General features: G+C 45.3%; 2 protein-coding genes across 2 annotated transcripts in view; one reads left to right on the top strand and one right to left on the bottom strand.

The window, feature by feature from the left end:
• The window catches only part of DMTF1 (cyclin D binding myb like transcription factor 1), a 62,350-nt gene extending 48,204 nt beyond the window's left edge, over positions 1 to 14,146 (bottom strand). The window contains exon 1 of the mRNA XM_078776790.1: positions 14,087 to 14,146. The gene's annotated coding sequence lies outside the window, so the exon portion shown is untranslated. The remainder of the gene's footprint in view (positions 1 to 14,086) is intronic.
• A 96-nt stretch (positions 14,147 to 14,242) lies between these two features.
• The window catches only part of NPRL2 (NPR2 like, GATOR1 complex subunit), a 43,109-nt gene continuing 30,865 nt past the window's right edge, over positions 14,243 to 26,486 (top strand). Inside the window, exon 1 of the mRNA XM_078776791.1 lies at positions 14,243 to 14,316. The gene's annotated coding sequence lies outside the window, so the exon portion shown is untranslated. The remainder of the gene's footprint in view (positions 14,317 to 26,486) is intronic.

The raw sequence follows: 26,486 nt of genomic DNA, 5'->3' as shown, positions 1-26,486 counted from the left end.
ATCTTCACTTGGAAGTGTCTATTCTTTCAACTTGGCCTTTGTCTAATTATGACGCTAAGCATATTGACCCTCGCAGACTCACAGTCACCCAGACTTTCATAATGACATGAATCTTTAAATTTCGACGAATCCCTTGCACATGTACAGCACAGCATCTCCTGTGGGTTGTTATCAATTGTGGGGGCTATACCATGGATGCATTTTACCCTTCGCAGATTAGGACAGGCCTTTCAAATTGATCCAGCATACCATATCACAATAGCCTATAATATTGTTGCGGATCCGCCGCCGGCCTTCTCCCCTTACCAAGGGGGGGATTAGTCCCCTTGTCTTTGACTGGCCTGGCGGGACCTGGGACCTATGACGTCCCTCCCGGACAGCGCGAAATAGGGTATTAGGACCAAATTCGCTATTATCTAAATACTCGCGCTGCCCTGAAGCAAGGGGATAAGATCCACACAAACCACGTGTGTTGAGACGCCGAGCGGTGCGTACACGCGATCCGTGCCGTTATCACTTACTAGACCCCGATTTAAGCAGTTCTTATTCGTGCCATGCTCAGTCAATGGATAAATCACAAAGGCGATCAAATTGGAAAAAGGAAGAACAAGATTTATTTACACTATACAATATGATTCAAGAAAAAGGGGACACAGTGCAGCCTTATACAGTCTTACTTAATACCCAGGACAAACGGGCCCGTCTCACACACACACACTCACACGGGGCTTGCAGCTGCAGGATGATGGTCCGCGCGTCCAGGGATGGCTCCCGTGCAGCTCCCTCCGGTCTCCGGCTCGTCCCGTGCAGATGGTAAGAGGAAAAGGCAGGAGCTCGTAGCGCCGTTTGGACGCACAGGGTTATTACGGGGCGAACGGTAGGGGGGTGGGCTCTGGTGCGGTTAGCGGTTATCACTGGCAGGTTTATCCGCATCTACTCGCGTGGCTGATAGTGTGGTATGAAGTGTAATCCCGTGCGATTTGCGTGTTAAAATTGATTTTTTTGCATTGTTGGATTAATTAGAGGTCAAAATATTGAAAAATAATGGGGTTCAAATTTTCCGACCCCCGGACCCCCCTTTATGGGGTGTTTTGTTTCCAGTGACCCCCGGGACTGACCATGTGACTTTCTCCCCTAACAACTGAGAGATTTTATCGATCTCGGGGTCGTTAGAGAGGTTTTCGATGACGCTAAATCCATTTATGATACTTTCGAAGCGACTGGAAGTGGCGATCCCAGATTTCCGCTCACCAAAGATGCTAAGGTCAAGGTCATTTCAATTGTAGCAATAAACTTAGGCATGTAATACCTCTTTTTTATGGTTTTCAGGCACAGGAAGACGTTTAGTGCAGTTATTTTTGCGATCTAGATGCCCTGTCGCGAGATAAGGACAAAAAAATATTGGTAAAATGCTCAAGGCTTTTTTTTGTTTGTTTTTCAGAAAGAAGGCTGACAGAGACTTGTACAAAACCATCTAGAGGTCATGTCTGAGAAGAACAGCGTGTGCATCATCTGCAATGAGGGAGCTACATCAAAGAAGAGACTGATAAACAATCCTGATATGATTGGCGAATTTATTTATTGTGCTAACGAGCGACTGTCTTTGGGTCAGGGTGATATTAAGTGACTTACAGATCGGTTAGCTAGCTTAGGTGAATCTGAACGGAAATCAGTATGGTATCATAGCGAATGTCGAAAACCCATCGTCAACACAAGCATGATTGAACGGCTAAGGGTTAAACGAGTCCGGTTTGATTCTCCTGCATGCCCTGCGCGTGGGCCTGGACGACCTTCCAGTGTGGCTGACTCTACCCGACCTAAAAGAACAAAAACCATCCCGAAGGAAAAGGTGTGTCTGTTCTCGTCATGTAGCTTTTGTTCTAATAACATATCAGAACCTCTCCATCGCGTTTACTCTGACAAGATGGGTGAAAACTTCCTCGAGATAAAGCTCAAGACTCAGGATGACCGCATCAGAACTTGCGTGTCCGAGTTAGAAGACGCTGGGGATGCCTCTGCTCTTGAAAAATACTATCATAGGAAATGTTTACGATACGCGCAGCGCACTTTAACGCGAAAAGATCATAGTAATACCCAGCTTATTGGCTCTCTATGTGATGAACAGTTGCTTCTCTCCGTCCAAAATACTCTTACTGCGGACGATCTTACTCTGAACATGGCTGAAGTGAATGGTGCATATTTGTCCATTTTGAAGAGGTGTAATGTAGAGATCAATCAGACAACCAACTACCACAAGCATTTGAAAAAGCTCATTACTGAACGGCTTCCGAATATCCAGTTCGTCCAATCACTACGCAAAAATGAGCCCGACAACCTCGTTCTTTCACTGGCGGTTAGGAAGGCCATGCAACTGAGGTCTGCACAGCTGGATAACGACGACACAGTTGGCAACTTGAAGAACATGGCAAACATTCTAAGGGAAGAGATAATGCAGCATCGAAGGTGGTCGTTCAGGGGAATGTTTGAAGACTTTGAGAATCCTCCACTTCTCCAGTTCTTCCTCACTCATCTCCTATTTGGCCGTCATGTTTTCAAAGTTTCTGAAATGCGCAATGCACAAGTGGACAAAACTGTTGATGTTGCTTGCCAGTTTCTCGTCCAGAATACTCAAACCGATCGCCAGGTAAAGCATCAGCCAAAACAAAACGAAATCTTTCAGCAAACTGCCCAGACGCCCCTCTCAATAGGCTTGCCGCTCACCATTCATTCCAGAGTTCGTGACAAAAACCTCGTCAATAACCTATCAGAAGTTTACATTGGGAGCGACTACCAGAGGCTCCTTGATCTCGAAAAGCACATAGAGCAAGGCATTCTTCAGCGAATGAAGGAGGCTGGTGGATTTTGTCTGCCTGATTTCATCAAGAAGGGATTGAACATCTGGTTCGCTGTTGATAACATCGACCTCTTAGAAGACACACCGACTGGACAGAACACATTCCATGGCACAGTGATCGTGATCAACCAGCGAGCAGAAGATGGCGAGCCCATCAACCAACCACTTGTCATCCCAGAGAAACTTCTCGCACCGGCACCACTCGCGTTCGAAGTCAAGTACCTGCAAGAGCCAATCATTTAACCTAAACCAATTCGATTTGAGGTCTACCATCTAGAAAAGCAGAGGAGTAAGATTTCCAAAGACTTCACTCACACCTGGGTGCTTGCCAACTACTACGGTACTGATGACAGAGGTGGTGAAAAGCTAAATGACCAACGTGTGGAGAATATAGAGCAGCAAGAGACTGAAGAACTGCAAGGTCAGACCGCAGGTCAAAACCCCAGATATTCCGACGATCCTATTCTTTCAGTGACAAAACGAATCCTTAAAGGTAAGGAGTTAGCAAAGGAAGAAGTTATGCCAACATGGGGTGCTACTAAATCTCTTCTGTTATCACGTTCCTGTCAGAGTCTGAGCCCGACTAACACAGAAGTGATCGCTCCGCTATTCAAGACTTCTCCAATGGATTACTTGACCCTCTATACTGTTCTGATGTTGACTCAGGGCATATCTGCTTTTGTGGTAGGTCCTGAGAGAAGAACCCTCATAACGCTCGATCTTGATCTTTACAGCCGCGCCCTCAAGATTCAGCAGTCAGTGAATAACACCAACTGGATTCTCCGAGCGGGCGTTCTGCATATTGCGTTTGCTGCCCTGCACGCTCTTGGCAAAACAATCGACGGAAGTGGCATTGACACGTGTGCGATTGAAAGCGGCACATACACTTCTGCAGGTCTTCGTGGGGTCTATGGTGGCAAGGCATACAAGCGAGGAGTTGAGTACCACATCACGACTAGCCTGGCGATCATGATGATGAAGTTTGACGCCATTTTCTCTGATCATCCACCTGAACCACTTCGTGACCAATGCGTTGCTCTCAAGAAAGCTCTCCACGACCGTAGCCAAGACATGGTTGATATCTACAACGACATCTGGTCCTCGTACTCAGAAAATCCCCATGAGAAAGAAGGTGACAACATCGGCGAGCTCGCTCAATTTCTCAACCAGTACCTCGAGCAAGTGGAAAGTCTTTTGCATCTCATAGGTGCCTGCCGTTCAGCTGACTGGGAAGGTTACTTGGCTGCCTTAGAGAACCTCATCAAGTATTTCTTCGCGGGCGATCTCCTGAATTATGCTCGCCTAATGCCAGTCCATCTTGCACAAATGAATGCTCTGGAAGAGGATGATCCAGTTACGTGGGAGGCCCTGAAATCAGAAGACATCGTTGTAGGAAAATCAGAAGTTCCCTTCACTCATCTTTTCACCGACCAGGCCCTGGAGCAAGAGATCAAAGGGTTGAAGCGTCACGGCGGGATGGTTGGATTGAGCCAAGACGAAGCTGCCCGAGACCGACTTCTTACTACCACACCTCACCTCGCTCGTATAGTGAAGCAGTATCTCAACAGTTTCCCTCAAGCCTCTAAATCTACTGAGCGAAGTGAACATTACCAGCTTTCGGGACAAGTTGCAGCGAGATCGAGAGAAAACGCTCTGAATATCTGTCACTCCATCGAGTTGCATTGCACGGGCAATCCGTTTACAGTAAAGCCTGCTTTGAAGAGCCTGGTGTCTTCAGCCCTTGTTCCAGAAGATGCGAAAGACGATATCTTGCGATTTGCAGGGAAGGGACAGAAATGTTTTAACGATTTCGTTCAAGACAGATTACTGCCCACATCAACACTTTCAGTTTGGGACCCAATGAAGAAACTGAAGCTAAAAACCTTTTCGAACTTGATGGAGAAAACTAAAGTTCGCGTTGGTGATAAGGTCATCAAGTTGCATGAAGATCGTGAACTGCTCGGCAGATTTCTTATCATCCAAAGAAGCTGGCCTCAGCTGGTGCCAAAACTAGAAGAGACAATCGGAGAGTATGAGATATCAGTGCTACCCCGCTCCCTTTGCGCTGTTGATGGGTCTCTGTACATTCCGACGGACAAGGCCAGTCTGATGCATGCCGTTGAAGGGGCGAAGGGGCAACCACTTCAATCGCCTCCTCTTCTCGATATATCTCCGGCGGATGGTCCATCGCGAGTTCTTGTCATTGACGCCATGGCTGTGGTTCAGAGTATGAAGAAAACAACGATAATGCGAAAGCTATCGGACCTCCAAGACGCATTTATCAAGCGGATGGAGTACATGATGACAGGCTACAATGAGGCTTGAGTGGTATTTGATCGTTATCTGGATCAAACTCTGAAGAACAAGATGCGCCAGAAGAGAAGTAAGACCTCCACAGAATATGCCATCCACCCAGATATGAAGCTCACAATGTCTCTAAAGGAGATTCTGTCTGCATCAAGTTCTAAGAGTAAACTGACTTCTATGTTCGCTCAGGGTTTGTTGGAACACTTCTCCGGTAACAATACCTTCAAACTAGTCGTCGTGTACAACACCAAGATCAAGGGTCACAATTTTGAAGAAGATCATTCACACGAAGAAGCTGATACACTGATACCTCATCAAGTCTTGGCTTCTATCGCTGAAAGTGATATGTGTTTGGTCACCCGACACAGACGTCCTCACACTTCTCCTGGACCTGGTCTCTTGTGGTCGTCTTGGAGCTCAAGCTCGTCTGAAGTTTTTAACTGGTAAGGGAACGAAGTAACGCGAAATTGATGTGGTGGACCGAGTTGGAGTAATAGGTCTTCGGAAATGTCAAGGACTGATTGGACTCCACAATTTCTCTGGCGCTGACTGGGGTGGGAAATTCATGGGAATCACCAAGAAGACCTGGGTTGGTGCCTACATGAAGCTTGATGAAGATGATCCTGCCATCAGCTGCTTCCGGGAGCTTGGTGAGGGTCCTATCCCGACCACGCTGACGAATGGTGAACTGCCCTCTCAGGTCAAGGATTTGGAGAAGTTTGTCTGTCGCGTATACTGCTCGACCGGTCCTACAACCCTACCGGCGCTTAGATGGGAACTATTTCGGTCAAAAAACTTAGAGGGAGAGATGTTACCTCCTACTCGCGCTGCGTTATTGCCCCACATCCATCGCGCAAATTACATCGCCATGCGGGATAAATCATAAACTACAAACTGCCCGACTCTGCCTTCTATTGAACAAAATGGATGGATTGTAAAGAAAGTTCTATATGTTCTGGTGGGATGTCTCAACCTCCCTGCCCCAAAAGCTGTGATTGAGCTTACGAAATGTAAATGTAAATCAAGCTGCAAAGGCAGATGCAGTTGTTGGAAGAACGGTCTTCCATGCACTCCTCTATGTAAATGTTATGTCGATAACTGTGTGAATTTGGTCAGAAATGATATACATAGCGAAGACGTTGACGAATAATCCGTCCAGTAGTTTAGTTTGCATGATTCTCGGATGTGTTATCTTGAGAATTTAGAGGAATTGTGTTACATTTCTTAACTACTTGTGTCGATAATTGTGTACATTTGGTAAGAAATGATATAGTTAGCGAAGATTTTGACGAATAATCCGTCCAGTAATTTTAGTTTAAAAGCTATTTAATTATCAAAATTATCTTGCATGATTCTCGGATGTGTTATCTTGAGAATTTAGAGGAATTGTGTTACATTATTACATACTTGTGTAAACAAAAACATTTTGTGACATTAAACAAGCTAAACACACATAGTTCTGTATTTATATCATTTGTAAGACTTTTGCTATTTCGGTAAATATTTTCTAAATTTGACTAAGAATGGCTTTAAAACGTAGATTTATTTGTGACTGGCCAGTCTGATCGCAAAAATAACTGCTTCAGCCGTCTTCTCGTGCATGAAAACCCTCAGAGAGTGGTACTATATGACCAGGTTTTATCGCTACCTTCGAAATGACCTTGACCTTGGCATGGAACCTAACCGGAAGTCGGGGATCGCCACTTCCGGTCGCTTCGAAAGTATCATAAATGGATTTAGCGTCATCGAAAACCTCTCTAACGACCCCGAGATCGATAAAATCTCTCAGTTGTTAGGGGAGAAAGTCGCATGGTCAGTCCCGGGGGTCACTGGAAACAAAACACCCCTTAAAAGGGGGTCCAGGGGTCGGAAAATTTGAACCCCATTATTTTCGAATAAATTGACCTAAAATCAATCCAACAAAGCAAAAAAATCAATTTTAGCACGCAAATCGCACGGGAGCTGTTTTTCATGACACCTCATACCACACTATGAAGTAGGCGCTATTCGCCATCGGCGCGTCTGGCTGCAGCCGTGTACTCGTATCGCCAACGCCTCTTCTTCTTCCCCTCTCTGGCACTTACGTTATACTGTGAGGTACAGTTCAATGCCTCCAAAGCGAGCGAGTCCTTAAATCCTCAAAGTCCTCTCGATAGCAAGTCCTCGCGTCAAGCCCTCTCTCAACAAGTCCTGCTCGTAAATTCTCCTGCCGGCAAGTCCTTTCTCTCCTCTGCGAGTCCTGTCCAAGGGCTTTGTGCAGCGATTTATATAGGCACGCCCCGCAAACCTTCTCAAACTCACCAGACGCGCCTCTCCACGCCCTCTCACACCATGCCACTAGAACCTTGATTGGCTGGTGGCTCTTACCGTCATCGCCTCTGACGCTCCGATCTCAATGCCGCCCCCACCCCGACCCCGTGCTCCTCCTTCTCAGGCCTACCTCGTGTTACTCGACTAGTGAGCGAGCAAAGGGCAGCAAATGCTTAACAAACTGAGCGGGCAGCCAATGCGTAACAAACTGAGCGGGCAGCCAAATGGGGCGCGGGATCAATTACGCCCATAGAGGTGGAATTGGAGGGTGGACACAAAATGAACGGGACCTAATCTCATGTCTTTACACAATGCAGATATTAATAGGGGAAATGGCTTATACTTACACATACTATGACATAACTAATACTATAAGTGGGCCTACGTGTTGCTCGTGGAACTAACTATGAGGGGCAACCCTTTAGCATTTATTGAAGTCATATGTACAATCTCAAAACCGCAGCACTGCCCACCTCCCTTGCCAGACTCGTCCCCGAGTCGAACCCACACAAGTGAGAACGACCGGTTTTGAGAAAGGTTTGGGACTAGTTTTTAAATTACGTGTGACACTTAGATGTGGTTCCCCTCTAACATTTAATCTAACTCCCTGTATGTGACAGTTTTACAACACTAGATATGTCCCACCTACTGCGTTGTGTAACTAACTCTAACTGACTCACACCCACAGCTAACTGAATTGCGGAATTGTTTTGAAACTAAACATAAAGCCGGTGGGTAGCATCTTATTTACAATTACAGAACCTAATTATTTACACTTCTATAACCCAGGACCTGTTCTTTTGTCGAAAGAAGATTGGAGGGGAGAAAAAAAACAATGCACCAATGCACCAATACACATTTCACAAACAGTTCACATTTCAAATTTCATATTTGCTGCTTGGCTGCATATTCTTGCTTCCTGCTTCATCTTCGGTGTGCAATACTAAAAAAAAACTTAAAGGTCTTCTTTCCTGGCACACCAGAATACAATGTACAAACCGTGTCCGTTTTTATTGCCAGCAGGGCCAATCTCATGTGGTCCGACTGCGTGACATCGACGCCACTTAAAACCAGTGGTTCGCAGGTGCAAGGTAAGTTTGCAGCAAATGACTGCTCAGGAAAAATGCAAGGCCACAGAACATGTGGTCCATAAGGTGTATTGTGGTGCAGCAAAATGCAGCAGGGGTGCCGCACAGGTGTAGCCAGGTGCAGCTGCACAGTTCACTGTTCCTGCACACTCCCCTCCAAAATGGGTCCATGGGTGGGGAGGAGAGACAAAGCACAGTTAGCAAAGGAAAGGAAGCAAAGGTACACCAAACACAAGGTAATGGAACATGAGGGGCGCGGGAGAGCGAGCAGAGCAAGCTCGTCCTTAACCGTTCGTACCCCCCCCATGTCAGCCTACACTACCCTTGCCCTTCCCTGTATTTACAATTTACAAATTCGTCACTACGTCTTGTCTCCCATATCCCCCTCTAAACCAAATTCGTCTTCCAATCCCTCCCAAGAAGGAAGAGATGGAATTACACACAATGTCACACTTCCACGTCATGATGCGTCTCACTTACTCAAATAGTTCACAAAACCTGGTGTGGAGTTCCATCTCCCCTGGTGAGTGGATGTGGATGGTGCGAAGAGATTTCTCATCCTACCTATCCTCTAATAAGATTAACTCGGTTACACTACCCGGGGTCATGCCCTGCCAATTGGCATCTTTAAACTATGTGGTTCTAAAAACCAATTCCCATTGACCATCCTGTGATGCCATCCAATTTGGGTCTCACTCCCCAATTTTTCACTACTGTGCCTTTGCACAATTTCGGGGCTGGGTCGTGTGGCTCCACTAGCAGGTCCACTACCTGCGCACCTCCGCCACTGAAGTCGCCACCCAAGCTTACCTTGCTCCTTGCGACTACCCTAAATGGGGGAAGGCCCCTCCCGGCTCTCTCACCCCTCTGATGCCCTCTCTGGCATTGGGCTACCCGGGTCCTTCTCCTGGATCGTCGGGCCCCACTGAACACTACTCTGACTGGCTCCCAGAGCCTACCTGCAGCCTCACCTGGCCGACAGACTACCAGTGGCAGAGTGCTCCAATAACCATACACACCAACAAAGCCCACACACCCAGCCATTCACTGACTCATGCACCCATCCAAGCACTTCTGGCTACTTCATGCACCACAGGTGTCAATATCCAAACAATTTACCTAAACCCTCTACCTGACTTTAAAGTACCCTCCCCGGGTATTCATGAAGAGGTCCATCTTCCCCCATTCACTCCTTCGCACCATGCATTCCACACCTTCTATCCCGCACCAAGCATTCCACACCATTTATTCCACACACCAAGTTCTCTTGCACACCTCTTGTGCTCACATTCCTTTTTCCCACTTGCACACCATGCAAGTCAATTCACTCAACACAAATCCACTTGTCCTCAATACACCACTCATACACCACCTCTGGTCATCCCCGACCAATGCCTCATTTGCTCAAGCTCATCCACACACACAATTTCATTCAATTCCTCATTTGCTCAAGCTCATCCACACACACAATTTCTCCACACTACTACACACACACAGCATCATCTCACTAGCTGCTTCCCTCTAATACTCGTGCTTTTCCCATCTTCCCTTACACTAAGCACTCCCTCGTCGTTATCATCCAACTAAGCTAACTACGTCCCCTCTACCTGTACCATGTCACTACTTAAATCTCATCATCTACTGTCATCTCTAAATCCCTAACAATATCCTAGCCCGCATTTTACACTGCCATCCCCATGATCTATTGCTCATGTGCCCCATTTGAGGAATGGTAAACCTACCACTCCCCCACGCAGGGTACCATTCGCCAATGCTATGGCTATTCGTCCACTAACTATGAGCCTCTCCGTGCGGCAATACATTTTCGTCACAGCTCGGCTTCGAAAAGCCGAGCAATGCATGCGGGTGGTTGGTCTCATGTTGGTTGGGTCCGTCCGGCATTTTCGATTCAGGGGAGGAGGTTTGGTTGGGCCAAGGTTCCAGGCGCCATCTCTGCGTGAGGCCTTTCGGTCCCCTACACGATGGCCCAGCCACCCACGGTCGGAGCACCGCGCCTGCCAGGGGGCAAAGCTCTGACCTCTCCTACCCCCCCCCTCGAACCGTGCCGATCGCCTTTCCCGCCAAGGCGCGGCACCGACCATACAGGGCGGGGCCCGGCACGAATCGTGCACGCCGCCGCGGCAACGATCCCCGCCGATCCCCGCTGCACACAAAGTGCACCACGCACCGAGGACTCGCGTCGGCTATACGTCGCCCTAAACGCTGCGTCGATGCCCGAGCCGCGTTCTCAACACACGCGACCCGTTCCTCACTCGCATAACGTGGCGCTCCAGCGCCTCTCATACACCCCATGCATTATATTACTGCACTCTCTCTCCGCACACGGTCCGGTGTGCACCCGTTTCCCACACACTCCGGTGCACACTCGTTTCCCGCACACTCCGGTGTACACTCGTTCCCTGCACACTCCGGTGCACACTCGGTTTCACACTCTTCCCACATACACTCCATTGTGCATTCTTCCTCGCACTCTGTAACACACTCTCCTGTTACACACTCGTGCTCCAGTGCACACTTTTTCCTCACACGCACGCCATCCGCTTTCACACATCGCACCACGGACCTTCCACGAGCACCCGGGTTGCGTCTTGATCCCAAGCGCGCCAAAAACCTTTTCCCGCCATACACATTCCTGCTCACCTTAAGGACCTTCTTCCACAGCAACCGCACCTGCAAACTTTCATTTTTGTTAGGAAGCACGACATCACAATGCAAATCCAAACTTTGAGTACATTCCATTTCTTTCTTCGATTCATTTCCCGATTCTATCTCTGCCGTCTCTTCGGCCCCCATTGTCTCTGCAATTTGAATTATTTCTTTTTCTACCTCGGCCGTCGGCGCCCATAAAATTTCGTCTTCCAATTCGACCTTCCCCGGCGCTCCTGACATTTCTTTATCCAATTTGACGGCGGTCGGCTTTTCTACATCCCGCGTCTCGTCCCTTATAGCCCTGGTCAACTTGGCTACCCTTTGCTCAAGCTCGCTCTCTATGCGTTCCTCACACAGCGTTACCTCGTCGCGTACCACCGCGACCTTCCCGCTCGACCTGCGCCTCATGTCCTCCATCGCTTTTTTATTATCCCTTCTTGCCTTTGCTATCAGTTTTTCCACTTCCCACCTGGATTCCTCCCTCAATTTTTCCAGATCACACCCGGATTCGTCTGACATGGCGTCCTTTTTTGCATTATACATTGACTCTTCCATGGAGGCCCTCATTCGTGCCAGATAAAGGACCCAGTCCATTGGCACTGCGGGCTCAGCCATCGCCGCCACGTGCGAGGTGCCGCCATTTTCTTTCCCAGCTGCCGCACCCTTTTCTGCTTCCACTACCACCAAATGTCTCTCTTGGTCCTGGGTTATCAATTTTTCCTTTACTTCTACCCCCACCGGCATTCGATCGCTTTGGCTAGCCATGGCACGAATTTACAATTTTGGATTTAAAAAACTAAATTTTGGTCGCTCGTAAGTTGGAGTCAATTTGTCCAAAAAAAATTTGGTAGGGTTCCAAATCCCACTCCTGACACCAATTGTTGCGGGTCTGCCGCCGGCCTTCTCCCCTTACCAAGGGGGGATTAGTCCCCTTGTCTTTGACTGACCTGGCACGACCCGGGACCTATTACGTCCCTTCCGGACAGCGCTAAATAGGGTTTCAGGACAAAATTCGCTGTTACCTAAGTACTAGCGCTGCCCTGGAAGCGAGGAAATAAGCCCCGCACGAACCACGTGTGTTGGTGATACAGCGAGCGGTTGCGTACACGTGATCCGTGCCGTTATAGATGGTGGAAACCGATTCAAGCGGTTCTTATTCGTACCACGCTTAGTCAATGGAGAAATCACAAAGGCGATCGAATTGGAAAGAAAGGAAGAACAAATGGTTTAATTACTATCACATGTATGTACAGTACAGGATGAAGAGACACAGAGCAGCTTATACAGTCTTATTCTTAATCCCAAGGACACGGGCCCATCTCACACACACACAATCACACGGGGATTGCTGATGGGCAGGTTGATGTTCACCACCGCGTCCAGGGATGGCTCCCGTGCAGCTCTCTCCGGTCCCCGGCACGTGCCTTGGAGATGGAAGTAGGTGAAAGCAGGAGCTCGCCGCGTGTCGTCTGAATGGAGCGGGTTATCACGGGGCGAATGGTAGGGAGCGAACTTTGGCGCGGCTGGCGGTTATTCACTTGCGGCTATGGCCGCGCTTACTTGCGTGGCTGGAAATGCGCTATATGCGTTTACCGGCGCGTCTGGCTGCACCCGCGTACTTGTATGGTTCAACGCCTCTTTTTCTCTCTCTCTCTCTCTCTCTCTCTCTCTCTCTGTGCAACTCCTTTCGCCACTGGTACAAATCCTCAAACAACACGCATATCCTCTGCAAGTCCTTTGCAATGCGCTTATCCTCTGCAAGTCCTTTACGAGCAAGTCTCTCCCAACAGGTCCTCAATCAAGTGTTCCCGCGCTAGTCCTGCTTGTAAGTCCTTTCGAGGGCTTTTCCCATGGGCTTTTATAGACCCGTCCCGCGAATCCTCTGGAACTCACCAGACGCGCTTCTCCACACCCTCTCATGCCATGCCGCTCGAGCTCTGATTGGCTGGTGGCTCTTACCGTCATCGCCTCGCCGCTCCGGACCTCAACGCCGCCCCCACATATTTAGGCCTACCTCGTGTTACTCGACTAGTGGTCAGCCAAATAGGGTGCGGGCTGGAATACGCCCATAGAGGTAGAATTGGAGTGTGGACGCAAAATGAATGGAATGACCTATTCTCCGGTCTTTACACAACGCAGGTACTAAGAGGGGAAATGGCCTATTCTTACACATACTAAGACATAACTACACTACAAATGGGCATATATGTTGCTCGTGTGACTAACTATGGGGGGCAAACCTTTAACCTTTAATGCCTTCAATGTGCCAATCTCAAAACCGCAGCAATATATATATATATATATATATATATATATATATATATATATATATATATATATATATATATATATATATATATATTATATATATGTGTGTGTGTGTGTGTGTGTGTGTTTTTGTTTGTATATACCCGTGTCCACATTATGCAGGCCAATGTCCCCTATGTATTATTAAGCCTTAAGGGCTATCGTGATTTGAAATTGGATCAAGTTGTAATAAAACAAAGATAATTAAAATATTCCTTCACTAAACGACGTGACAAAGTGCAAGAGGTGGAGCAGACCATTCCATATTTTCCTCCTTGCGTTTTGAGGTACATAAACTCCCGTGCACGTGAAAAAGTTTACCATGGTTACAGCTCCACCTATTTACACTAAAAGAAGCCTGGCCTGTCAGTCTTCTTCCTCTTCTCCCAGAAGATATTAACCTGGACAATTGCGCTTTCCACAGCGATAATGACGCGCACCAGGAAAAAGCCTCGTATAAAAAATTGGCAACTCAAATAAATGCAATTATATTTATTGTGCCACCCGAGCCACTGCCCGCTGTCATGCCACGTGCCTTATGCGGACTCACTTCCGGTCGGTGGTCCAGCTCGAGGACCAGGATGACAAAGTTCCAGGATGAAGCGTTGACTTCGGCACCGTGCAACATCGCGTCTCTCCATTGGCTGAGAGCGTCACGACAAACGCAGTATTACGCCACGCCATTGGTGGATCATTTTGCAAATGCACTTTTTGGATATTAGAATTCGGTGAAGGTTGATGTTGATGGACGAGTGCTTCGGAAGAGGAAAAGAAACCCAAGTACTTGTTAATGATTTTTAAAATTAATATTTACCTTTGTCATTGTGAAGAATACTGGATTTCAATATAATGCTTTTGCTTTTTACTGTCGATGGATATTCTTGGTCGGATTAAAGTGTGGATTCTCACCACAGCAATGGACATAATATATAAATGATATAATTATAATATAAATAGATCACTGTGTATGAAAAAGGGAGGGAGAAATTAGATGCACAGAATTACCCTCGCCTGAGGAGAAGGTATTGCATGTGAGACCGTTTGTTTGTTACTTGCAAAATCGAAGATTTTTCAAGAAGATTGGTCGCTTCCGTTTGTGGTTCTGTCTGTTTGTCTGTCTGTCTGTTTGTCTGTTTGTCACCGGCCTACAGGTAGGTCACAATTCTAAACCGATCGTCACGAAACTTCACCACGTTGTATAAGTCGTCTCAATTGAGAAGCCTATTGATTTTGAGGTCAAAGGTCAAAGGTCATCTGGAGGTCAAATTTCTAAAATCGCCATTTTAAATCCGATTGACTTCAAAATTGAATAGCATTTGTATATCAAGTCAGTAAATTGGGGAAAATACTATTTTTGAGGTCAAAAGGTCAAAGGTCAACTCAAGGTCAAATTTTAAAAATCATCAATTTTCATCTAGAAAGCCATCAATTCTCAACCGATTGACTTGAAAATTGAACAGCATTTGCATATCGAGTCACTAAATTGGGAAAGATACTATTTTTTAGGTCAAAAGATCAAAGGTCAACTCAAGGTCAAACTTCCAAAATCATCACTTTTTATCTGAATAAACCATCAATTTTTATCCAATTGACTTGAAAATTGAACAGCATTTGCACATCGAGTCACTAAATAGGGAAACCAACTATTTTTTAAGGTCAAAAGGTCAACTCAAGGTCAAACTTCCAAAATCATCACTTTTTATCTGAATAAACCATCAATTTTCATCCAATTGACTTGAAAATTGAACAGCATTTGCACATTGAGTCACTAAATAGAGAAACCAACTTTTTTATTTTAGGTCAAAAGGTCAACTCAAGGTCAAACTTCCAAAATCATCACTTTTTATCTGAATAAACCATCAATTTTCATCCAATTGACTTGAAAATTGAACAGCATTTGCACATTGAGTCACTAAATAGGGAAACCAACTTTTTTTAGGTCAAAAGGTCAACTCAAGGTCAACCTTCCAAAATCATCATTTTTCATCTGAAAAATCATCACTTTTCTTCCTATTGACCCGAGCTTTAATCAAGATTGTCAATTTTAATCTTGATGAAATGGACAATTTGCTGTATCAATGGAATTTTTTTCTTGGGGAGGGGTGGGCGTATTTTGCAAGTATCGTGCTCCGCATGACGTCTTCTTGTTTGTCTGTTTGTCTGTTTGTCTGCACAGAATAAATATGATTTGGTCTTCAATCGTTGGTCCGATTGACAAGAAATTTTCACCATAGGTGCAACTCCACCTGTATATATTTTTAATGATAATTATGACGTCATGTGTCACGTGGTATGGCCGCCATCTTGGAAAAACCGAAAAAATTTGCACCTCTATATCTCCGAAAGTGCTGAATAGAAAAATTGAGACATGGCTCATTGTAAAGAACTCTCCATGTGCAATAACATATGTTAATGATGATGTCATAGGTGCCTCCATTATGACGTCATAATTCGACAAGTACAAAACTTCATCCGATCAAGATGAAATTTCTTGAGCATAATCTAGGAATAAATTAGTGGAGAAAAATAAAAATGATTATGTCATCGGTCACGTGGTTCGGCCGCCATATTTGTTTTAACACAAAAGCCTTAAAAACCACTGAAAACACGTCCTGGTGAGGGTCTGCAGTCTTTGCTTGCTCTTTCTTGTTTATAACTGCATTATAGACGAAAATGGGATAAAAATGAAAATATACACTTGCAAGTGCAACAAATGTCCTATTTCCCAGGGCCGGGTGTGTTCAGGCACCAATTGTCTTGTAGAGTGCTCGGCAAGTGGCTTAAACTTGAGTACAGTACGTGTATAGTACAGGCATAATGTCCTATTTCCCAGGGTCGGGTGTGTTCAGGCACCAAGTCTCTTGTAGAGTGCTCGGCAAGTGGCTTAAACACTCAAGCAAGCACTCCATTCGATACTGTTAATAATTTATAAGGAACGGTTGGCTTGGCAAGTGCTAGCTAGCTGCTTGTAACTGAACGCACCCCTGTTGTGATTTCTGGTCCAAGCCAAAAAAGGTCGTGTAAAAGCAACACAATGTAAACATTGTGGGCTTATGTAATGTATATCTTCTTCTTCTATCTATCTATCTATCTTCTTCTATCTTCTATCTTCTATCTTTTACATATATAAAAGAAAGTTTTTGTTTGTTTGTTTGTTTGTTTGTTTGTCTGCACGCGCTATTATCTCCTGAACGGTGAAAGATAGGAGGAAACCTCTGAAACAAAAAATGTCGGGACGGGTCCCGGGAAGGTTATAGGCTAGGTGGCGAGGCCGGTCGAGGCCCACCTCAGCCGGCCTGGGCCCATTTCACAATAAAGCTTCTTCTTCTTTCAAAATTATCTTGAAGTACAACTTATGCACTTAATAGGAATATCTGACTGATTGCAACACATGCTTTCAAAATTATCTCTCACAGGGCCCGACAGAAGAAAGAACAAGGAATCGTTGAGCACTAACTGATACTGGGCTCGCGTCAGACATACAGTCACGTGAAAAAGTAATTACACCCCATGTAAAGTTTTGACTTTTTCAACATATTTCAACATACAGCTATTTGATCTTCATTTCAACAATATTGACAGATAAAGGTGATATAATATAACAAATATCATGAAACATTTACATTTTGTAGTCCATTGTATAATTTAAATAAACATAAATGCAAATTTCGCATGTGGAAAAAGTAAGTACACCCTTGGCTCTAATAGGTGGTATTGCCCCCTTTGGCAGAATCAACCTCAAGTAGGCGTTTCTTATAACTGTCTACCAGTCTCTGACATCGACTGGGAGAAATTTTTGCCCCCTCCTCCATGCAGAATTATTTCAGCTGTGCGATGTTTGAGGGGTTTCTTGCATGCACAGCTCGTTTCAAATCCCCCCACAACATCTCGATGGGATTTAGATCCGGGATTTGACTTGGCCATTCCAGAACCCTCCATTTCTTTCTTTTCAGCCATTCCTTGGTGGATTTACTGGTATGTTTAGGGTCATTGTCATGTTGCAAGGTCCACCTTCGGTTGAGCTTCAACTTTCCGACAGATGGCCTCACATTATCCTCAAACACCCTCTGGTACAATGAAGAATTCATAGTGGATTCTATGATGGTGAGCTTCCCAGGCCCTGATGCAGCAAAGCTGCCCCAAACCATAATATTTCCACCACCATGCTTTACAGTTGGTATCAGGTTCTTGTGGTCAAATGCTGTCTTTGGTTTTCACCAAACATGTCTTCTGGTACTGTGGCCAAATAGCTCTACCTTTGACTCATCTGTCCAGGGCACATTGTTCCAGAAGTGCTGGTCTTTGCCTCGGTATTCATTGGTAAACTTTAGTCTTGCCCTGATGTTCTTTCTGGACAGCAACGATTTCCTCCTGGCACACCTCCCATGTAGATCAAATTTGTGCAGCCTCTTTCTCATGGTAGACTCGTGCACTTTGACATCAACAGTGGCAAGAGCTACTTGTAGGTCCCGTGATGACATTCTCGGGTTCTTAGAGACTTCTTTCAGCATCTTGCGGTCTGCTCTCGGGCTGAACTTGCTGGGGCGGCCTGGCCTGAACAAGTTGGCAGTTGTTTGGAATCTTCTCCACTTGTAGATGATCTTCCGGACAGTCGAATGATTGATTTCAAATTGTTTGGAGAACTTTTTAAATCCCTTCCCAGACTCGAAGGCATCTATAACCTTCTTTCTGAAGGCCTCAGAGAGCTCTTTTGATGTAGACATGGTGACGCCGCACACTTCAACAACAAAGAGCAAACCAAACTAAATGTCTGAGGTTTAAATAAGACAGGTTCCTCTAAGATCCTCTCTAACGATTTTTTTTTTTTTTTTTTGTATACAAGATCGAGGCTCGTGAAAGAGCGAACATTAATCACACAGAAAGACAAACCGACACATAAAACATATAACATAGGGAGCGGTAGACAAGATGGGGAGAGAGGGGGAAGGACACAAACACAACATTTGAGAGCAGGGACCGAGAGACATGGAGACATCGAGAGATCTGAGAGAGGGCGAGGGCTTGGGGGGGGGGGGGGCGTGGGAAGGGGGCGGTGGGAGAGGTATAAAACATATGGACACTGCCAGGACTTCCAGGAAAGAAGTTGGAATTTCAAACAAGGTGGATCTGGGGTGAATTAGCGGGGGTAGAAAAGATCAAGGTTTTGGATGGGGGAAGATAAGAGATGGTGGTGAACAGCTGTTTTAAAGACCTGGAGGGAGGAGTGGGATTGAAGGGAGTGAGGGAGTTTGTTCCAGAGGCGGGAGAAAAGAGGAATGAAAGAGTGAAGGTGAGCAGAGAGCCGAGATTTCGGCAGTTTAACCATCAGAGGGTTGCTGGCAGATCTTGTGCGACCTGTAGGAATATTTGGGGGACAGAGCACAGAGAGAGCTGGGGGTGCAAGGCCGGAGAGGAGTCGGTAGAAGACAGAAAGACCACCTACCTGCCTGCGGTGAGTGAGTGAAAGGCCCTCAAAGATAGCTTCATCGCGGGAGATTCCAATAATTCTGAAAGCTTTGGTTTCAACAGCGTGAAGCCGAGCTCGGTGTGAGGCAGGAGCACCGGCCCATAGGGGAGAACAGTATTCCATTGAGCTGCGGATGAAAGCCTTGTATGTGGTGAGGAGCTCAGGTGTGCCGAGGAAGGACTTCGCACGACGGAGGATGCCCAGTCGGCGACTGGCTTTGGAGGCCAGCTTGGAAATGTGGTTTTCTCAAGAAAGATCATGGCAGATAGTGAGACCCAAAATCTTGAGCGACAGAACTTCTTGGAGAGGATTGTTGAGAAAGTAGATGGGGGGGTTGTCCAGTCGAGCTTTTCGGAGGGACATAGTAAGAGTGTGAGATTTGTCAGGATTGAAAGACATGTTCCACTTGTTTGACCATTCTGTGATTTTGTCCAGGTCTTCAGAGAGTGAGGAGGCAGCAGACTGCCGATCTGAGGGAAGAGGAATGGAGCGGCAGAGAGTGGAGTCATCAGCAAAGAGATAGAGAGGATTTTCGAGAGAGTCAGAGAGATCATTGATGAAGACCAGAAAAAGCACGGGGCCCGGAACACTGCCTTGGGGAACTCCAGCCTGAACAGGAAGAGGAGATGAGAGAAACCCATTCAGGGCCACACGTTGACGACGACTAGAGAGGAAGTCCGCCAGCCATGCGTGGATATGTTCTAATCATTTGCACCTGAGCTGGTGCACCTGATTCTAATTTTAGGTATTTGAAGTAGTGATAAATGTAGGGGTGTACTTACTTTTCCACATGCGGAATTTGCATTTATGTTTATTTAAATTATACAATGGACTACAAAATGTAAATGTTTCATGATATTTGTTATATTATATCACCTTTATCTATCAATATTGTTGAAATGAGATCAAATAGCTGTATGTTGAAATATGTTGAAAAAGTCAAAACTTTACATGGGGTGTACTTACTTTTTCACGTGGCTGTATGTACAGAAGATTAAATTCATTCAAAAAGAACCCGGGCAATGCCGGGTGCATTCAGCTAGTAAATTATGTAAGAGAGATGTTGGTCTGTGTGTCACCATTTTTCTCAGAGTTGCCTGAACGGATCTTCGTCAAACTTTCAGAGGTTCATCAGTGAGTGCATGGGAGTGTTTTAGGCCAAAAAGAAAGAAAAAATTAATACAAAAAGATCGTTTTTTGGAGTTAAAAAAATATCTCTCTAGTGCCTCAGCCTTTTAAAATTAATGACAGTTGTATACAAGTACACATTCGCATAAATAAATACAAAACAATCACCAGACATTTGAATACAAATAAATCAAACAATTCTGGAAGTGTACGAATTTGGTAGTACAGCTTCTTCTTCTTCCTGATTGGCATCAGAGTTAACTCAGAAACGTGATGAACGGCACATTCACCCACCAGCATATATATGAACCCCCTTCCTCTCCTGCCTCCCCCCTCCCTCTCCTGCCTCCCCCCTCCCTTCCCCTTCCCTCCCTCCCCCTCCCCTCTCCCCTTTTCTCCTTTCCCACACTCCTCCCTCCTCCCCTCCCCCTCCTCATCCCCCTCTCCCCCCCTCCCGCCTCCCTTCCCCCCTCCCCTCCCCCTCATCACCCTCCTCTCTCCCCCCTTCCCCCTCCCTCCTCCTCCTCCTCCTCACCCCCTTTCCCCCCCTCCCCCCTCCCCCTGTGTGTGTGCAGATAATGGCTGATAGTGAGACCCAATAGTTTGAGTGACCTGAACCTTTTTGAGACGGTTATTGAGAAAGTAGATGGGAGGATTTGTCGTGCGTTCCTTTTGGAGAGAGAGAGAGAGAGAGAGAGAGAAAGAGAAAGAGAAAGAGAAAGAGAGAGATTTGTCAGGATTGAATGACATGTTGCAGGTGTTTGACCAGATTATGATTTTGTCAACGTCTGAAGAGAAGGAAGAGGCTGCTGTCCATATGTCAGAATGATGAGGGATGTCACCGTGGAGAGTGTTGATTTCAGCAAAAAGATAAATAGGATTTTCCAGAGAGTCAGATCATTGATGAAGATCAGGAATAGGACTGGGCCCAGAACACTGCCTTGGGGTACTGCAGCTTTGACAGGGAGAGGAGAGCCTAAAGGGTTTTGTTTAAGAGCCTAACTTTGGCTACGAGAGCAGAGGAAGTCAGGAAGCAATGTGTGGAATTGGCCTTGGTCGCCATAGCTGTATCAAAAGCACGAGACATGTCCAGAGAGACGGCCCTGATCTCAGGTCCGACATTGAGGGCCTCCATCCATTGTTGGGAGATTAGTATAGCAGCATGTCCAAGGTCTAGTCACCTGGTCTGATTCCAAACTGGTGATCTGCGATGAGGTTGTTGGAGAACAAGAAATATTTCGTATCAACTGCGATGATGGATTCCATGACCTTGCTGATGATTGGAAGTAAGCTAATTGGTTTGTAGTTAAGAGGATCCGTTTTTGCCCTTTTTTTTTTTTTTTTTACCTCCGCCTCCAAAGGTAGATGGAGGTTATGTTTTCACCCCTGTCTGTTTGTCTGTCCGTCCGTTTATCCGTTTGTTTGTGAACAAAATATCTCAAAGGTTGTGGATGGATTCGAACGAAATTTGGCAGATGTAGCGTATGTGACAAGGACGAAATGATTAGATTTTTGTGAAGATCCGGATTCGGATCCGGCTACTAGAATTTTTAAAGTGGTTCTTCACCATTGGGAGATCGGGACAAAAACAATACATAGCGGGATATCTCAAAAAGTTATGGACGGATTTGGACGAAACTTGGTGGACAGGTTGAGTGTCTGACAAGGACGATTCGATTCGATTTTGGTGAAGATCTGAATATGGATTCGGATGTGAGAATTATTAAATTTTTACGTGATTCTTCACCATTGGGAGATCGGGCTAAAAACAATACATAGCAGGATATCTCAAAAAGTTATGGACGGATTTGGACGAAACTTGGTGGACAGGTTGAGTGTCTGACAAGGACGATTCGATTCGATTTTGGTGAAGATCTGAATATGGATTCGGATGTGAGAATTATTACATTTTTACGTGATTCTTCACCATTGGGAGATCGGGCTAAAAACGATACATAGCAGGATATCTCAAAAAGTTGTGGACTGATTTGGACAAAGCTTTGTGGACAGGTTGGGTGTCTGACAAGGACGATTCGATTCGATTTTGGTGAAGATCTGAATATGGATTCGGATATGAGAATTGTTTAATTCTTTAAGTGATTCTTCACCTTTGGGAGATCGGGTCAAAAACGATACATAGCAGGATATCTCAAAAAGTTATGAACGGATTGGGACGAAACTAGTTGGACAGGTTGTGTGTGTGACAAGGAAGAATCGATTCAATTTTGGTGAAGATCCGGATCCGGATCCGGCTAGTAGAAGTTTTCAAGTGATTCTTCACCATTGAGTGAAATGGCCAACCAGGTGGAGGTTTGCTCTCCACTGAGTGCCGTTCTAGTCATGTAATGCAGTGATGTTGGCCATGGATTCCCATTGAGATGACAATTTGATGTCATCAAAATGCACTTGAACCATTTTCAGGTTGACAAAGCGTTGCAGATACAACACCGTACTATACGGGTACGTACCGTCTTTGCAGTTAAATCAATAAATAATCGACGAATTTAATTTATTTTGTATTTAAATCACCATCTCCTCACTTTGTTTTGAATGTGAGTTGCATCAAACCTGTTGTGTTTTTACTTTTTTGTGTATTGGTTGAAATGGATTTGTTAAATGAGTAATAAAACGTAGAGGTGTATAATGAAGTTACGGGCAGCTTCGTTGGCTGACGTCCTTTTGTATTCCCTAATCCGAGCGATACTGTAATGGGAATAAACTTAATAAACTACTCTTCATTTGAAGGTTAATATTTTGTACTACAAACTGGAAAATAAAATAAATATCGACCTTTGGTTTAAATCTCGCGAGATTTAACGCGATTTGAATTGATCAATTAGCCTTTGTGCGTGCGTTGGGTACTTGGGTTGGGTTAGTTGGCGCTTTGTCATTAATGGGGTTGGAGAATCGGGTTTTGTTGTTTCGAAATTTGTGGTTAGGTTATGTAAAGTTGTAATTATTGCTCTGGAATGATTTATTCAAAATTATATGCAACGATCTTTTGTGAAGGTGTAACTTGGGTTTGAGACAGTTTTTTTTTTTACTCTTTGGGAGTCTCAGCTAGTTTAGGCCTTGTTTTAGTATCATTATTAAAATTAAATTTAGAGTTACGTTTACGTTATGTTTAATAATTTTGTTTTCGGTATGTGTTCGAATAATTTACTTTCACTCACAACTACACGTGATCTTATCTGATCGGGCCTCTCTTTGATTGAAGCCTGAAATGATCAAAAAACACGCTGTGAGCCTAGTGGCTGTGAGCAGTAATTGTGGAAATGATGAGTTATTGAACGGATATACTAGACTGGAAGATTTTCCGGTCAGTGTGTATTCCTGCGATTCTGATCCCAATCTGCAGCCAACGAGAACGGCCTGTGTAATGTAAGGAGTTTGGTGTTTGCACACGTGGGAAACTATGGAACGGGTCCTTTGTCGTGTTTTGTTCTTGACGTTGAACTACTGTAATGTGTTGAAGGGGAGGGCTCTTGAAGGGTCACCACGATGAGAGGGGGAGGGGGGGGGGGTGTATATACACAAACCTTCACTCTTCAGTGAGGTGGGGGAGATGTGTGTTCATCTGTTCTAGGAGGGTTGGGGAGGTGTGTAGATATGGACCTGTTCCAGGAGGGTTGGGGACGTGTGTAGATATGGACCTGTTCAGGAGGGTTGGGGAGGTGTGTAGATATGGACCTGTTCAGGATGGTTGGGGAGGTGTGTAGATATGGACCTGTTCAGGAGGGTTGGGGAGGTGTGTAGATATGGACCTGTTGGGGAGGTGTGTAGATATGGACCTGTTCCAGGAGGGTTGGGGAGGTGTGTAGATATGGACCTGTTCAGGAGGGTTGGGGAGGTGTGTAGATATGCACCTGTTTCAGGAGGGTTGGGGAGGTGTGTAGATATGGACCTGTTGGGGAGGTGTGTAGATATGGACCTGTTCCAGGAGGGTTGGGGAGGTGTGTAGATATAGACCTGTTCAGGAGGGTTGGGGAGGTGTGTAGATATGCACCTGTTTCAGGAGGGTTTGGGAGGTGTGTAGATATGGACCTGTTTCAGGAGGGTTGGGGAGGTGTGTAGATATGAACCTGTTTCAGGAGGGTTTGGGAGGTGTGTAGATATAGACCTGTTCAGGAGGGTTGGGGAGTTGTGTAGATATGCACCTGTTTCAGGAGGGTTTGGGAGGTGTGTAGATATGGACCTGTTTCAGGAGGGTTGGGGAGGTGTGTAGATATAGACCTGTTCAGGAGGGTTTGGGAGGTGTGTAGATGTAGACCTGTTCAGGAGGGTTGGGGAGGTGTGTAGATATGCACCTGTTTCAGGAGGGTTTGGGAGGTGTGTAGATATGGACCTGTTTCTGGAGGGTTTGGGAGGTGTGTAGATATGGACCTGTTTCTGGAGGGTTGGGGAGGTGTGTAGATATGAACCTGTTCCAGGAGGGTTGGGGAGGTGTGTAGATATGGACCTGTTTCAGGAGGGTTGGGGAGGTGTGTAGATATGGACCTGTTCAGGAGGGTTGGGGAGGTGTGTAGATATGGACCTGTTTCAGGAGGGTTGGGGATGTGTGGATATAGACCTGTTTCAGGAGGGCTGGGGATGTGTGTAGATATAGACCTGTTCAGGAGGGTTGGGGAGGTGTGTAGATATGAACCTGTTTCAGGAGGGTTAGGGAGTTGTGTAGATTATGGACCTGAGTCGGTGAGTATGAGGAAAGAGTGGTGTGATATTGATTGGGACAAGTTAACAGGAGTGCTCTTGGCATTGGAGAGATGGGCAACCTTCAAGGAGCAAATGTACAGAGTAAGAATGTTCCAGGGAAGTGTAAATCTAGAGGCAGAAAGAGACCAGGGTGGTAGATCAGCGAGTTGAGGAGACTATTTGTATTTAGTACATTGCCAACAATCATTCAAACAACTCGTGAACCTCTCATGGGGAACCCAATGAATGTTTTTGTTACGAGCGCTCAGCAATTGTGAGCCATATACAGTAGGACGAATTGTTTTTGGTATGCAAAGCTCCAGAATAAGTTGCAGTTTGTGTAAGTTGTCATGAAACCAAGTTTCAGTTTAATGTGTTAAAGGGTAAGGAGAAAAAGTCTGGAAAACTGCTCCATGTATAATATGTCCAAAAAGAGCACTACATACTTCAACACCGTGAAAAATTGACGAAACTCCCCGAAACTGATTCTGTAACATCATAGCAAAGCCAAGTACCATGTTTCAGTTGAATATGTTAAAGGGTATGGAAAAAGTCTGGAAAACCACAGATGGGACAGACAGACAGATGGACGGACGGATAGACTGAGAGCAAACCTTATAGTCACCTTCCTGGGAAGGGACTAATAAATTTATGAAGGCATCTCTCATTTTATTTGTAAGACCAATTAAAGCAGTGAATATGGATTAATTCGCATAAAATCTACAGATTTTTTAAAAGAAAAGTTTTTTTATCAAGAAATGGAATTGCTCTTTTATACAATCTTTTCCAATATTTTAGAAAAACAAGAGGACACCGAAATGGGTATATGACTTGATTGCCCAAAGAGCCGTCATTTCGTGTTTTTGCATCAATTTGATGAACAATTGAAAGTTTATATTGTGGTGTTGAACTTCCATGTGTGTGGAAATAATGTGGCACGGCAATTTTTGGGAAAATAGAGGGATTATTGGCTTTGGTGGATCAAACCTGGCTCATCCTAATGTCCAGCAACACATGATTCAGAAGGATGAAGATGTCAAGTCCCTGGTGGCTAAATTGGCTAAACCATGGAGAACTGGCTAAACCATGGAAACATGGAGAATTGGCTAAACCCTTGGTGTGCTGTTGTTACCCTGCGCTCGCAAAGCAAAAAGCAGGGTTAGGCATTCGGTTGCGTACATACACGTGCGTACGTGTGGCGTGTGTGCATTTTTACAATTCGTTCTCAGCAAACGTTGGTCAGATTGGCATGAATTTTTTTTAACCAAATGAGCGCCTCCGCCTGAATAATTTTTTATTCATAATTATATCATGTCACGTGGTAGGACGCCATCTTGGAAAAATCCCAAAACGTTGCACCTCTATAATCTCTGAAAATGCTCAATAGAAAAAAATTAATCATGGTGAGTTATCAAGTACTCCCCATGGGGAATAAGATATGTTAATGATGATGTCATTGATACCTTAATTATGACGTCATAATTTGACAAGCACAATGCTTGATCGATCAGCATGAAATTTTTGTCTCTGCAATTGTTGGTCTGATTGACACAAAATTTTCGCGATAGGAGCGTCTCCACCTGTAGAATTCGTGATAATTATGACGTCATAGGTCACGTGGTACAGGAGTCATCTTGAAAAAACTTCGCACCTCTATATCCGA

This window comes from Myxine glutinosa, chromosome 4, assembly GCF_964187855.1.
Source record: "Myxine glutinosa chromosome 4, kmMyxGlut1.1, whole genome shotgun sequence".
Taxonomy (NCBI): domain Eukaryota; kingdom Metazoa; phylum Chordata; class Myxini; order Myxiniformes; family Myxinidae; genus Myxine; species Myxine glutinosa.
Note: the sequence above shows the minus strand (reverse complement) of the source record. Positions and strands in the feature narration are given on the sequence as shown.